The sequence below is a fragment of the Dermacentor andersoni genome, chromosome 9, assembly GCF_023375885.2.
Source record: "Dermacentor andersoni chromosome 9, qqDerAnde1_hic_scaffold, whole genome shotgun sequence".
Classification (NCBI taxonomy): Eukaryota; Metazoa; Arthropoda; class Arachnida; order Ixodida; family Ixodidae; genus Dermacentor; species Dermacentor andersoni.
Window position 1 is genome coordinate 94303954 of NC_092822.1, and position 14415 is coordinate 94318368.

The window sequence follows — 14415 nt, forward strand, 5'->3', positions numbered from 1 at the left end:
GCAATTGCTACAAAGGAAACCCATACGGGTTCCTCGAAAGAAAAGCCTCATAGTTGAAGAAAAATTCGTCCTGGTCCGGGACTCGAACCCGGGACCACCGCCTTTCCGGGGCAGCCGCTCTACCATCTGAGCTAACCAGGCGGCTAGCAGATGGCAGGGCGAAGTCGGTCCTATACCGCCTTTCCTTTTTTTTTTAACTTTAACAAAACTTTTCAATATTACCTGTGGCATACAGCGCCTATCTACTCATTGAGCTGGATTACTAGAGGAGGCGGACATTGTTACACTGGAAATCAAGACGCGTAATTGACTAATTAACAAAATTTCCCAATGAACTTTTCACGAAATTCTTTGGCGCATTTGCTGTGACATAGTTACTTGCGCTAAGAAGACTAACGGAAAAAGAAAAAAAGGTGGGACAGGACAGAGCGCTAGGTCAGAGCGCTTTGTCCTGTCCCACCGTTTTCCCGTTAGTCTTGCTAGCGCTAAGAACTATGTCACATCAAATGCGCCAACACCAACTAGCCCAACTTTCTGTGTTAATTACTTTGGCGCACATACTATTGCAGTTTACGACTTGAAGCCAGTGATTTCAGAAGGCACATCCACTTGGAACGATCGAATTTTGATACAAGCACCAGTTTTGAAATTAGTCAGTCAGACTTGCGGTAAAAATACTGTTGTTCTACTACTTACTTTTTTTTCAAAAGAACATTTTTTTTTTATTGAAGCTCAAAGGTTACTGAAACACCAACGCATTTCGCCGCAAACTTTGGCAACGCATACCTCGAAATCGGTATCACCATCATCACCCCACCTATACCCATAACTAACCCCCCTGCTATCCCCACCCTTACGAGCGATGGGAGATCATGCTGTCCAGCCCCGCCCTGGAAGACCAGCTCCGACTGATCCACAGGGGCCAGGCGGCCCTGGAAGCATATGGAGCCCGCGAAGAGGGAGCCACCCCATCAGACGCTTAACGCGTTTCATTTCATAATGGACCAGTAAAGTTGTTTCTCTCTCTCTCTCTCTCTCTTCTTAGTGGACATGACTTAGTGGATATGACTGGATATGACCGGCTACAATTCGTAAACTGCAATATGTGCTAAAAGTATTTCGTTTAAAAGTTAATTAGCCAAGCTTTGTCAAATATTTGGCTGGATTTCTAATACACATAATGCTCGCCTCTAAGTGTAATCCAACTCAATAAGCAGAATTGTGATACATGCCAGGGGTGATTTTTTGGCATCCATGGGTGATGCCACGGGCTGTAAAATAATTAGTTTAAAAGTTAACTGAAACCTTGTTAATGAGTCAAATAGTGTTATTTCTCGTGCGAGTAATGTCCGCCTCTGAGATTGATCTAGCTCGGGAAGTACAACTGTACTACATGTCGCACGTAATTTAAAAAAAAAAGACTTTGTTAACAATAAAATAAAAAGGGGGGTATATTTTAAAGGCTATGGCAATTTGCATCTGCCTTCGTCACGAGGGCTGCAATGTGGGCTTGTTGGTAATGCATCTTCAAGGGGTGCACGGTAGCGCGATTAAAGGACGGGACAAAGGAAGACGCACAGGGACACACACAGCACTAACTTCCAACAATGTTTATTATCGAAAACCAGGTCGTACTTATACACTCACTAATGCGAACTCACTAGACTTATAATAGAAGCCGGGCAGATTGATGCCCTAGGGGATTCATGTATCAGCAAACCGTCATTGGCTCTCTCTGAAAAAGAACTTAAATTTTTGCGCACGGCTTAGCATATCACTTACAATAACGTTTCGCTCTGATTGTTAATCTGTTCACGTGGCTGTGACTCATGTTGTCTGAGTGTATAAGTACGACCTGGTTTTCGATAATAAACATTGTTGGAAGTTAGCGCTGTGTGTGTCTTCTTTTGTCCCGCCTTTTAATCCCGCCAGCGTACAGCCCTTGAAGATGCCTTCGTCACCCGCTAAATTTGGCGGGCTGTTCCAGACGGCGAAAGCGGAAGTCGTTTTGGACTTGTGAACGTAAACAAAGAAAAAGGTCTCGAAAACACGCGCTCTCTCAGCCCATCACGCGTTCGCTCCCTTTCATGCCACTCTACCATGGAGGGGAGCAAGTTTCGCTTCCTCCATGCCAAGCGCAGGCCCCTTACACAGGCTGTCGTGTGTACTTTGAACTTACCGGGCTTCCCGCTGGATGCAACAAGTCCAAACGACGGACCGTGCCCTTCCAGAGATGGTAAGGGGACACAGTTTGCCGCTTAATATGGAGTGTCTGCCACTTATTGCGGACTTGTCTATAGCCCTACAAGCGGAACGTTCGTGTTTCCTTCTACAAAGCGGCCACCGATACAGTCACGGCATGATCACTGGACACACGACAACACAACAGATACGACAAGGCGCTGCTTGAATTCATGCGCAGACCTGACAGCGCCCATAGAACACACGTAAGACATTATGCTTTATGGTATACGCCTTCATCGCAAGAACAGATATCGAAGACTTCAGTTCACTCTCTGGCCGTTGCAAACGAAAAGAAGAAAAAAGGAGAGAGAGAGAGAGAGAGGGATAAAAAACGACTATGGAGCAATGAAGACGGGCGCAGAATAAACAAAGGCGGAACGAATATGACCAAGCGAAGCAGCTAACTGGATGGCAGCACAGAACTTGTTTCGACGCTGAGAAGACAGCGCTGTGGGAAAAGTCAAGGTGGCACAGGGAGGGCGGTTGGAGATAGGACGTAGAAATAGAAGGGCAAGGGGGGGGGGGGGGGGGGGGGGGCGTTGCGTCGAGGGTTGCGGAGGCATCAGAAAGTCTCGCAGCCGTGACGTATTCGCCGCAGCAGCAACGAGAAACGCCACGCTCGGGCCGGCGCGTCGACGCCGGTCAGTTGCGTGAGCGCACATATACCGTATGCACTCGCGTGATGGCCGCGTTGACGTGACGGCCACGTAGGAAAACTCCGAACGAGAACGTCAAGAAGCGAGCGAACTTCTTTACACGATGCCCGTGTGTCAGATTGTTAAGCTGAAACTTCAATACGGAAATGCGCGCTCTTCCTGCGAAGAAAGTAAGCAACTCTCAGCGTGCCGTCCACTGTTGTAGTGACGTATCCGCACATCAATGCGTTCTACGCGTTCTATGCTTATTGGCGTGACCCATATTCGTCCACAAAAAACTTAAGTTAAATGGACACTACGGCAGCGCACACGGGAAGGTGCACTTGTTTGCTTTGCGTTAACTTAATCTCAAAAAAAAAATGAAATGATGACCTTCCGTTTCTTGAATTCTGCGCGCAAAACGTGACGTCAGTACCGATCACGTATCGACATTTATTCCCACTGATGTTTGGACGCTTTACTTATTTCTTTATTTTCATTGGAATGACTGCGAATTGAGATCGGCGCACTGGACATTTGACCGCTTTGTAACGGGACGTTGCTGCCGAACAACTATCGCCTAAATGAGACTCTATGGAAATCGTCACCGAGGCTAGCTGCCGAGGGAATGATTACGCCGCGTCGCGCGCCCGTACTTGGTCGTTTTTTTTCTGGCTCACAAAGTCCGCGCACGGGTAAAACCGGCGTCACTGACAGAAACGGAGAAACGCCACCACACAGAGGCAGTGGTGCACTGGCCGTTTTATTCGCCTTCAAATGACTGGTGTACTTGTGTTTTCCAGAACAAGTGCGCGATCTTTCGATAACGCTAAACTTAACGTATTTGGATCCGTTTAATGGCACTCAAAAAATAACCCTTCGCTGAAGACATCGGTAGGTGTAAGATTGCATTTTGCGTCGATACATACCTGTTTTTACATACGTACATACATACATAGATACATACATACATACATACATACATACATACATACATACATACATACATACATACATACATACATACATACATACGTACATACATACGCAACCAAGAGATACAGAGGGATAGAGAAGCACTTTTTCTTAAGAGAATCAAAGCTTTTCGTAAGAGCTCTGTGGCAAGGGGCTGCCGCCTTCGCTAATTATATGCGTCCAACACGACGACTGACTTGCACCCGGTCTTACGAACCGTACTCTTTCTTTCTTTCTTTTAATACGCGTCCCGGTTTCTTTATCTACGCAGCAGTCTCGGCACTTCCGCTCTTTCTGAGCAAGATAACAGGAAAAGTAGCAGGTGCCGCTATTAGGCGAGTCCGTACGGCATCTACGCCGTAAATTCGGCGATACGCGGGGGATTGCCCACGCGCGCGCCCGTGGTGTGGAGGAGAGGCCGCGGAAGCGACGGTTGCGCCCCCCTTAAATGGCGCGGCGAGGCATGACGTGCGCGCGAGCATTGTGTGCGGACTGCCGCCGCCCCTGCCGAAAGCTTCGAGCATGTCCGGCCCGGACGCGCAACGGCGGAGGACACGCCAAGTCACCGCCCCGTAATGTGCCTCCCCCCCCCCCCCCCCTCCCTTCCACCATTTAACTCTCCTCGGTGTTCGTAATGAACGCCATCGGGGAGGAGTGGAGAACAAGAGAGTTGGCACACATGGCCTTCGGTAGTGGGGCCGTGTTCTCCGCTGTAGACTGCGAGGTGAGGCCTGCATCTACCGACAACCAAGTAGCCGCTACCGTGCAATTCAACAGTGTCCCGGTGAACAGCTGATGACGCGCAAAGAAGAAGAAAGAAAAAGAACAGCCTCGACTAGGGAAACACGATGTTTCGATAAACTTATTGCGTACAGATGTCCGCAAAGTTACGCTGCTAGGTGACCGACTGCAGTCGTACGTAAATTTTTCGTGTAAAATTATGTCGTCCTTATGTTACGCAATATCCCCTTCTGATATTCGTTTTTTTTTTTTTCTGCTGTAGGTACTTTATCTCCGGCGACCGTCCCCCCTCGTGGGTAGGAGCCATGATCTGAGATGACAACAACAACCGATTATTTATTAATCCGCAGAGGGTATACACGCGGGGTTGAGCGATAATATCAGCGGCAACACCAACCCCGGCTATACGACTATCGTAAAAGCTTGCGTCTTGAATCGATCCTGCAGGATCAATTCGTGGACCGACTCCCCAGCGTAGGTTTGTTCCACTGCCACGGAAAGTCGGTGCCGTCTTCTAAAACCTGCTTTCTTCGCGCCTACCACAGCCTTAAAGGCCCTGAACACCGGTCCGTAAAACTTGCTTTAAAAAAATAAATTATGGCGGTCAAGGTCCCAGAACACAGTATATGTTATGAGGGACACCGTAATAAATGGCTCCAGATTAACTCCGACCGTCTGGGGGTTCTTTCACGCGCGCCAAAACTGCGCACATGGGCTTTTTTTTTTTTCTTCCTTTTTGACTTTTTTCTTTTTTTGGCTTTCGCCACCATCGAAGTGCACCGCAGTCTTTCCGCAATACTGCCAGCTCGCGCCGACCATCGTTTAACTAATAATTGATAAGTTCTTGATTTTTACGCGCTAGAACCACGATCTGATTATGATGCACGCCGCATAGTGAGGGGCCTGCGGAATAATTTTCACCGTCTCCGGGGTTCCTTGACGTGCACCCAATGCGTGTCACAGACGAGCATTTCTTTTTTTTTTTTCGAATTCCGCCCCCATATCGGAATGCGGCCGGGATTCGAACCCGCAACCTCGAGCTTATCGCAGCGCGACGCCTGTAGAGCACCTGCGCTACCTCGGCAGGTGCGTATAACTAACCATACAGCCTCGTTGCAAGGTGTGCATATACGCGACGTATACACCACTCACTTTCAAACTCTCCCATCGCATGCCCCGCGCGCGCGATATACGCGGCACTGCAGTTCCTCTCGGCGGCGAAAATCGCTGATCCATTTACCGCGGTCCCCCGCTTGGCGGCCCAATTCGAGGCACCGGCGGGGCATTAGCCGGGCCCACGGAGCAGGCTTAACGAAGCGGCGATAGCATTGCCTGCGGCCAGCCACGACGAGTGTATACGCTGCCTCGCGAAACTGTCGCGCGGGCGCCTCGAGGTGATTGTGGGGCTTGGCGGGCCGGAACACTCGTGTAAACGGACTGGAACACGTGGTCCCGCTTACACATGATACCGTCGGGAGTGGCTAAAGGCTCAAACCGGCTCGCTTTAATGATGACTGCCGAGGCGCGTACGCACCGCGTTTACTCGAATCCCATCATGCCTTGCTGGTGAAGCAGCGCACTGAAGCGGACACAGTGAAGACGCACAAATGACGACACTCGATTTCCTTCCACATTACTCGAATCTCGTTTCGATTCTGTAGGCCGGCTCCCACAAGTTCGAAACATTCGAAAAAAAAAAATTTTTTCCTCGGGGGTGTGCGAATATTCTCCATATCGAATGCGAATCGAATTGTCTCTGCGATTTGATTCGTATTCGGTTCGACAATGAGCCGTGCGAAATTGTCGAATATTCGTTTCTCTCAAATGTTGGGAGTTTCGAGGGAGCGAAACCGACACTGATTCGGCTGCAACAGCGCTGCGCACACTGCAGGCAGATGGCCCAACCAGAACGCACGGGGCAGCTAACGTCTGACCGACCATCTCCAGTTGGTCACTCGCGTTTTAAGGCGAATTCACTCGAATTTAACGGTTCGATTGTATTCTTTGGCTGCAGTCTCACCACGTTTGCATGGTTTTAAAAACAAAGTATTACGATGGTGTATTGTTACACATCACCCCTTCAGAGCGAATCTGGTGACGGGCTCTTCTAGGCGCAGCTCGCGCGCTTTTATTGCTTTTTTTTTTTCGTTTGGCGAAGTCGAAAACTCCGCGCAACCTCTTCTGTGAGCCCGAACGCCCGACTACATCCGCGCCTTTAAGCGGCACTGGATTTCCTGGCTCTTAATTGACTTTAATAATAAATGAGCCATAAAAAATCAATTTAAGAGGGTAGCGAAAGCACCTTCGCTGTGCGGCCGTCACAGCGTAGAATCGGTGTGGAATGCACTAATAATAAAAAGGAAACGAAAGGAGAAGCGGGTTTATCAGCCTGTTAAACTGTATACAGTGCGCCGCGCACGGCAGGCCTACACGCCGTGGGCCTTATCGCTTCGCTATCTTCAGGGAAGATAACCGATGGTCATTAAGGGTTACGGACTGGATCCCAAGGGAAGGGAAGCGTAGCAGGGGGCGGCAGAAAGTTAAGTGGGCGGATGAGATTAAGAAGTTTGCAGGGACGGCATGGCCGCAATTAGTACATGACCGGGGTTGTTGGAGAAGTATGGGAGAGGCCTTTGCCCTGCAGTGGGCGTAACCAGGCTGATGATGATGATGATGATGATCTTCAGGTCACAGCGCTTATCATCGGCGCGCAGAAAGGACCCTGTGAATTAGTCGGCTCGGGCGGTCTTCGGCGCCCGTTTGTGAGCTGCAGCCGTTCCGTGCCGCTGCGTGCTTGCAAAGCTGTATGCATACCTCGAGACCAATTAACTCCGACTCAAATACATGCAAGGTGCGGAAATGGTCTCACGGGAAAACCGCTGGACCGATCTGAATGAAAACGTTTGTATCTGATGGAGAAAGTAAAATCTTAGCCACTCCAGGAAGCGAACTGTTTTGATTTGCGATCTCGCATGTTCTCACAAAAGTTGACGGAAATCCGTAAGTTATAATAAAACACACACACACACGCAGAGGCGCAAAGTTTTAACTTGCTAAAGCGGTTCTACTGACGCGTCAAGATTGCTCCAGAATCGGGAAGATTCTAGAAATGTGTTAGACGTACAACGTTAGAAATATGTAATTACGATGATGAAAAGAAACCGAGGTGGTGGTGGTGGTAAACATTATTGAAAGTGGGAAGGGGAAAGGGGGAGGTGACTGAGGGATCGGGCTCAAGAAAGGCCCTGGGGCTGCTTGGCCTTCTCCGCTCAGTCCACCAGTTCAAGCTGTCGGTCGACGTCCCCGGACCTGAGCCAGGCGGTCCAGTCAGTCTCGCTGCTGACGGGGGGCCATGAGAGAACGGGAGCGAGGTGCATTCCCACATTATGTGTGTGAGTGTCCCTGTTTGCGAACAGAGCCTGCATAGGTCGCTTTTCTTGCCCCCTGTGAATTTGTTAATGTACTGTGGGTGTAGGTATGTGTTTGTCTGGAGTCGCCTAAACGCGACCACTTGCGTTTTATCGAGTTGGTTGGCCAGTGGTGGGAGCGCACGACGCCTCAAGCGATGTCTATGGGCTATTTCGTGATAAGTCTCGCTGGGAGGAGTAGAATACAGAGCTATTTTCTTGAAAACTCTTGCACGGCCCTAATTTTGATAGAACACAAAAAATAACTCGCTCGTACGCCGCCATTGTCGAGTTTTTTTTTCTTTTTTTTGACAATGCCAGGGCCAAGCAGGCTTCGCACCCTGCTTATAACCAATGTACGAGACACGTTTTCCTTCATCACGCGGTAACCCGCCCCCTCGTTTTTGTTTTTCTTTCTAAAAAAAAAAAGAATACAAGGACTTTTTATCCCCCTCCGCTAACTGAAGCATGCTTTGCAAACTATATTTGTCTCTGCTCCTGCTTCGCCCCGCTTCGGTTTCCACGCCCGGCCCCGAGCTTGCCTCGCCCCGTTCCCATGCGTTCATTGAGCCTCGTCGAGGAAAGAAATGAAGAGCCCGTCCTACATCCCCGGCCGCAGTAATTGCCATCCGCGATGCAGAGACATCCCGCTACACACGGATACGTCCGCGAGCCTGCACGTGACACGAAAGCGCAGCACGCAAACAAAAGGTCGCGCGCGACAGCGCCCGCAGCAGTACACCCGCCGGGCACGAGCGCGCGTTGCCACGGCAACGAGGAAGGACACGCGCTGCCAGCACTGCTCCCGCAGCAGCCGCTCCCGCGGGTGGATATCGGGCCAGCCGATCCTTATCGGCGCACAGTTAAGATTATCGGAGGCTCGCGGTGCCAACGTGTGAGAGAGAGAGAGAGAGAGAGAGAGAGAGAGAGAGAGACGGTTCTGCCAAAGGAAGGAATTTACACGACTCCGCCGGTCGTAACCGCGAGTTGTTTGCTCACCGAGACGGCAACGCGCAGTCGTGTGTACGACTCGCTCGGCGTCCCTTCGCTTCTTTCGGATATGCATAGCACGCTATATATCAGGTCGCGGATTCGATAAAATTGTCGTCCACCCGAGCGTGGCAAGAAGCTACTAGGAAACCTGTAGCTTCGCGCTAGAGTAGAGTGGATGACAATATTTTTTTTTTTCTTTTTTACAGTTTAATGCAGGAGCAGGACATCCAGTTTACGGTTCAAACTCGCTCAACAAAAGAGAAAAAAAGGAGCATTTAGGTACTGCGCATTCGTTGCAAGTTTAGAGAAAGCGAGCGCAGCACAACGCAAATGACAAGCAACAACAGCACAATGCGCGGGACGGCGATACTAACGTTTGTTACTAAAGACAGTCGCGCGCAGGCCTCAAAAAAAAAAAAAAAAAAAAAAAGAAATCAAGGAGGAAAAGGAAGGTCCCGTGGCTGCTATGCAATAATGTGAATTCACACACGTGCCTGAACAGAAAGACAAAACATAAGGATGAATGACTAAATATTTACTGAAAAAAAAAACAACGATGGCCCGTGACCTGCTAGCTTACTCTTTTTTTTTTTTTATTGCGACAGCAATATATTGACACTCCAGGCGCATGTCTGCCGTCGCAGTGAGGTTCCGTATAAAGTCAAAGCACGATAAAGTCGTCGCTGTCTGTATGTGCGAGTGAAGGCGTGCGAGGGTGAGGCGGCGATCGCGGCTCAATCGCGCGCAAGGAAGGGAGGAAAGCAGGGAGGATGCACGCAGTCTTCTGTCGCGCGCAAGACTCTGGGGGGGAGGGGAGGGAGATGGGGGGGGGGAGCCGGACCGGGCTGCTGCATCTTTAAAGGCACCTGCGATGGGGACAGAGTCCGCCGCTCGCGCTGCGCTTTCGCGGCTTCGTTCGCGTTGGTGCGAGATACAGCACGAAGGTCAATTCGCTCGCTGCTGCCGCCGCGCTTCCTCACTGCAGCGTTTCGACAGCGAGTTTCCGCGGTCATCGAGCGAGAAGTGCTCATGTTTGCTTGTGCGCGCGTGACACCATGCTTGTTCATTTGGTTAGTAACGCATACGTTTAAAAGTTTATTCGGCCGATGAAACTACTATCCTTACTTCGTGCAGTTGTCCAGCTCATTTGCTATAGCAATCGATGCTTCGCCTTTCGGGCGAAACTGCGACCTTCTTTACGTTAGCTGGGACAGCTACAATGGTGAGTCCACAAACTGCACGTCTGCTTGCACGTCTGCTTTCTATGTCGTGTGTCTTGCGCCGTGCCGGCTTTCAGACACACGTCTGCACTGTCGGTATGTGTGCAGTGCCGGCGTCGCGTGCTTGGCTAATCAGCCGAGCGCGCCGTTATCGTCCGCAACGGCGTCTCCCGCGCAGATGTCAATCATTGCGCGCACGAGTGCTCAGCTTGGAGCGCAGCCAAAGCCACACAGCCGTCCCGCGTCCGCCAGGCCAGACTCTCGCGAGCAACTTATTGCGAAGGAATGTGCATATCTCATCGACCGCGTTATATTTAAATTAAATCACGGGGTTTCACGTGCCGCAACCACCATCTGATTATGAGGCACGCCGTAGTGGAGAACTCCGAAAATTTAGACCACCTGGGGTTCTAAGATAACGCGCACCTAAATCTAGGCACACGGGTGTTTTCCCATTTCGCCCCCATGGGAATGCGGCCGCCGTGGCCGGGATTCGATCCCGCGACCTTGTGCTCAGTGGCCTAACACCATAGCCACTAGCAACCACGGCGGGTCGTATTATACTTAGGGGTTGGCAACCACTTCAGTAGTTCGAAACTCCACGATTTGCCTTCTTTCCCCCGAGCAATCTGACAAGAATTTACACAACTGGGAAAATAGAATTGAAAAAAAAAGTTCCATAACAAAAAAGCAAAGCACATCTCGAAATGTGCGGTGCTTTTTTGGAGGGCGTGCTCTTTAACGCGCTAAAATGCTCGTCTTGCGGTTTTCTTAGAATATTTTTCATTCATTTAACGATTCCAAAGGGGGGAAAGGGAGCTCTAATCCTGTGTGTATAATTTAGGTGTATTTAAAGCAGATATGATTAAATAAAACTAGCGAAGGTAAGAAAACTAGGCTGCATATAGTGAAAGTGATCAAAACCGGGGCATTCTCCTTTAGGTACACGCTTCTTTCTTTCTTTCTTTCTTTCTTTCTTTCTTTCTTTCTTTCTTTCCTTCTTTCTTTCTTTGTTCGGCACCGGCGACATTTGGCAAGCAGTTTTCGCGCAGCAAACATCCGCCCTGCAGTACAGAGCAAAACCACGCGATCCGCTTTCCGACTACTCCTCGAAACCTTTTCGGCAAACGTCCTACACACGCTCGGACTTTTTTTTTTTTTTTTTTTCTCCCAGAGGCCCGCGGCCCAATTCGCGCGCCCGCCATAAAGGGTGTCCTCGCCGTGTGCTCGTTCGCACGAAAAGGCGCCCGGGAAGCGACGCGGGGCGAGTCGCAAATCGCCCGTTTACGCCGAACACTCAATTACGCAGCGACGAACGCGCGAATCCCATGGAGAAGGAGGACGTCCCGCCGTTTCATCATCGGGTGAACGTTCAAGTGCATGCGTCATTCTTTCGTTCGGTTTCTTCTACATATTTCTTTCTCTCTTCTTTTCAAAAGCCCGCGCGCGTCCCGGAAATTCCGCCTATACAGCGCCTCCACAAATGCGCGCGTTTCGTGTGTGTTTCACGGAGATCACCAGCGCACACAGAAGAAAAGGCAAGAAAAAAGAAAGAAAAACGAACAGACCGACGTCACGCACAAGCGTGCAATCAGTGCCGTTTGAGTTCTCCCTTCCTTCCTGCTAACCTTGTACGCAGGTGACTCGCACACTTGCGCGCGATCGCAGGCAGCTTCTCGAAATGCTTGCAGCCAGTGACTAACTTTTTTTCGTGTGATTCGAGCAAACCATATATATAAATGAACAAAAAAAAACGCAACGTGAACGATTCTGGCCTCAATCAAAATTTAATTACTTTCACATTACGAGTACTCACTGTAAGACGCATGCACAAACGACCATTCTATACGTAGCGCCCATAATTTAATCCAGCGTCCCCAAAGTGCCTTGGAAATAATTTGCCTAACCCTGACGCATTTATCGACAGCCTATCGTAATTCGTGACCGATGGGACATACCCGTAAGGCGTAAGTTAGGCAAATGACAACGTTTGTACTGAGTATCTTCGGAACTACGCCCTACAGGGCAGATGTTCCGATTGAGAATGTTGAAAACGAGCTGCAACGAAGTCACATCCGTTTAGAAGAAATCACGTGATTATAGTCGTCACCCCGACAGCTTACCGCTACATCGATGAGAAAAAAAAGTGCACAATCATTGCATTCTGCCGCGGTACTGACATATGGGACAGAAACTCGCGAGATTTTCAAGAAGAAGTTAAGGACTGCTGCAACAAGTAATGGAAGGAGAAAATGTTAGGCTTGACGTTAAGAGACAGGAAGAGAGCTATGTGCGGATCATAGAGAACACGGGGCTAGCCGCTATTCTATAGTTGACATTAAGAAAAAAAAATGGAGCTGGGCAGGGCATTCAATGAGTAGGGTATATAGTCGGTGGCCTACTATAACTACAGAATTGGTGCCAAGGGAAGAGAAGCTCAGTCGAGGACGTCAAAAAAGAAAAAAAAAACTACGTAGGTGGTGTGATGAAATGAGAAAATTTGCAGGCATAAAGTGGCGGCAGCGCAGCAGAAAAAAAGACAGCGGTAAATGGAGATCGCTGGGAGAGGCCTTTGTACCGCGGTGAACGCCGGTAGGTTGATGATTATTAGGATGACTGCAATGATTAGCACCGGTTTCGAGAAGTGTACAACCTCTACCTCTTACGCAAAGCGCGCGGGAATTCGAGTAATACACTTGTGTAGAATAACACTTTTCCGCAGTGCTCATGGGTGTTGTAGGGAACATCACTTCGACGCCGAATGAAAAAGACGTATTTCTCGAAACTGCAGTGCATACCCAGAGATTATTTTTCTTCCCCACGTAGACGCGTCTTCGTTGCAGCTGGTCTTCAATTTCGCAGTTCGAACATGTGCCTCGAAGCGATTACAACTACAAGTTTAATTAATGCAGTTTGACGTGGCCGAATAGCTCTATCTGCCACAGAAGATTATTGTTCAGTCTGCCTGTTCACTGATAAACAAAGCCGCCTCGTTCGTTCACACCAGTCGAGCGACGCGTTTGGGGGACGCGACGCGTAAAACGCAATCGTGTGAACGCTAACGAACTGTCGCTGGCGCGGTGCTGCGTCGGAGAAAAAAAAAAAAAAAAGAACGCCGAACGTGAGAGAGATGTCGCATCTCAAATTAATGTTTCCTTCTTATCAGTATACTGGGCGCCCCAACTATCACGCACCAAGATTTTCAAAAATATATATGCAAATGTCATGTAGCTATACAGAACCAAGGTAATGTTGTTTGCCGTCGCTTGGAGATACTCAAAATATTTTTTTCATTCCCCGTAACTGCATAATTAGTCTTAATTAATTAACCGGCTTCTCAACTATTAGAATTAGATGAAAGGTGTCAATGAGAAAATCGTTGAGCGACATGAAACGCTCCCGGTAAAGCTTGCTGCTGCTCCGTACGTGCTACATAAAAGTGTTTTTTCCGGGCGTGAAAGAAGCTCGCGAATAGACGCAAAATTGCCGCGCGACTGGCCGCTCGAGCCACGTTGCATTAGATGTAGAAACATTGTTTATCTTTCTCAATTTCCAAGCAGCCACAGCTTTCCCTAAACGCACGAAGGAATTAAATTGCTGCGCACACGCATAGTCACTGTGAATTTTAGCGCTTATAACGCATTAGCGTTTTGTTGGAATTGATAAATCGGCAAAGCCACACAGTCGCTCGAAGCCAAAGGCCCAAGTTTAAGGCAAATCCACGCGCCGTATCGGTCATTAGCGTGGTAGATGAACCGTCATGCTCGAGGGATCCCGTAGATTCTGCTAACGCCAAAGTGCCGTCTAGCAACTTTCGTAGGAAGCTGTATAGCTGTTTCATTTCCTCCGGAATACAGATCGCGCCACCGAATCTCGGAGGTCATGGCTGGATGGATGGATGTTATGAGCGTCCGCTTTGGAACGGGGCGGTGGGTTGCGCCACCAAGCTCTTGCTATTATTCTGTCTAATGTCCTATGAACTCCCACAACCAAATGTTCTGATCCCCTATTGCGAACTGTGCTTTTGTACGTCTCCGTTTTTTTGTCGTTTCCCTACTTTTACTCCACCAATCCTCCAACCGCCCCTTACTAATCCCTATTGCGGACATGTTTACTTTTCCACTGCTCTCGCTGAACCCAAGGGCTTCAAGGAGGCCAGTGGTGCCTAAATCGACCGCTGGAAAGACGTCTTCACATTCT

General features: G+C 49.3%; 1 protein-coding gene and 1 non-coding gene across 2 annotated transcripts in view; both read right to left on the bottom strand.

Annotated features, from left to right (window-relative positions):
* LOC126528383 (uncharacterized) overlaps nt 1-14415 on the bottom strand; it is an 83467-nt gene that overhangs the window by 40814 nt on the left and 28238 nt on the right. The window lies entirely within an intron of this gene.
* TRNAS-GGA (transfer RNA serine (anticodon GGA)) lies at nt 67-141 on the bottom strand. Its single transcript has one exon. It is a non-coding gene; the product is annotated as a tRNA-Ser (tRNA).